Below are 1397 nucleotides of genomic sequence, written 5' to 3' on the forward strand. Positions count from 1 at the left end.
GATTCCAATGATGATTGCATGATCACGTGATCATCGTATTTCATCATAACTAGTGACACTCTAAAAAACAACTATAAGTATAAACAAACAATGAATGTAAGTAACAATTCGAAATGAAAAGATGTGACAAATAATAATTATTTACAACAAGAAGTTTTATACAGAGTGAGCCATCCTCGCCTATAGAATTACCAAACGTCAGCACTCACGTCAGGCGTTTAAATTCATTTAAACTAATTTCACCATACTTCTATCAAAGGTTTATTTAATTTACTGAGTACGACTTTTATTAAAATAACGATAGTATACGAAAGTTCCGATTGAGTTGAAATTTTGCATGCACATTTATCGCTTCCACCATATTTGATATATATATATATATAAAGTTTTTTTAGTCTTAAATTAATAATAAAAAAATACTTCTTAAGGTACAAGCTTTTACTGTACTAAACAGTAGAAAATAATTTTATCTATGAGTCACTCATATCCGAGGCGCTTAATATCAAGAATGAATCGAAAAATAATTAGGCATGTGGAGTAGATGAGAAGTTCCGATTAATTTTTGATATTTAACAAATAGACGGGTAGAGTGACTCATAGATAAAATTATTTTCTACTTTTTGGGTATAATAAAAGCTTGTCCCTTGAACATTTTTTATTAAAATTTTTATTCCTTTTTAGTTTTATGAATTCTCTCTGTATGATATACCTATAGTAGGTACAAATACATGAGGTTGTATTACAAGTAGGTACCTACAAGGTACAATGTCGTATATATCTTAATATATATATTTCTTGTGTGTGTGTGTATGTAATTGAACTCCTCCTAGACGGCTGGACCGATTTTGATGAAATTTTTTGTGTGTGTTCGTGGAGATTCGAGAATGGTTTAGATTTACAATTTGGTCCAGTACAACTGTTTTTGAGGGCTCCGTACCAAAAAAATGAAATTTCATTAAATGGTGGGAGCGCATATAAATCATATCACATTATGTATACTATGTGTACTATGTATTTTTAATAGTATTCAGGTATTGTCAATAGGCATTTATTAGAGCCATATGCGAGCGCAGCGAGCTCTACTATCAAAGGTCAGGCCAAAGGTCGAAGGTCAGGCCACTCCAATAAATAGGAGTTAAATTGGGGTTTAGCGGGATGGGTTTAGCGGACAGGCTAAACGTAGTATAGGTATTCATGAATTGGAGTTACGTTTTTACGGGACAACGTCCGTCGGGGCCGCTAGTTATTTATATAAAAATGTGTAACTTTATATAAAAACGTTTGTGTACGTATATTAATATCGTATGTATGTAACTATGTACGTACTACGTATATATATTACATAACTGTAATTCGTTACGCAATGTTACAACATGTAACTTTGATGTATGATAAAA

Source organism: Chrysoperla carnea, chromosome 2 (genome assembly GCF_905475395.1).
Source record: "Chrysoperla carnea chromosome 2, inChrCarn1.1, whole genome shotgun sequence".
In the NCBI taxonomy this organism is placed as follows: domain Eukaryota; kingdom Metazoa; phylum Arthropoda; class Insecta; order Neuroptera; family Chrysopidae; genus Chrysoperla; species Chrysoperla carnea.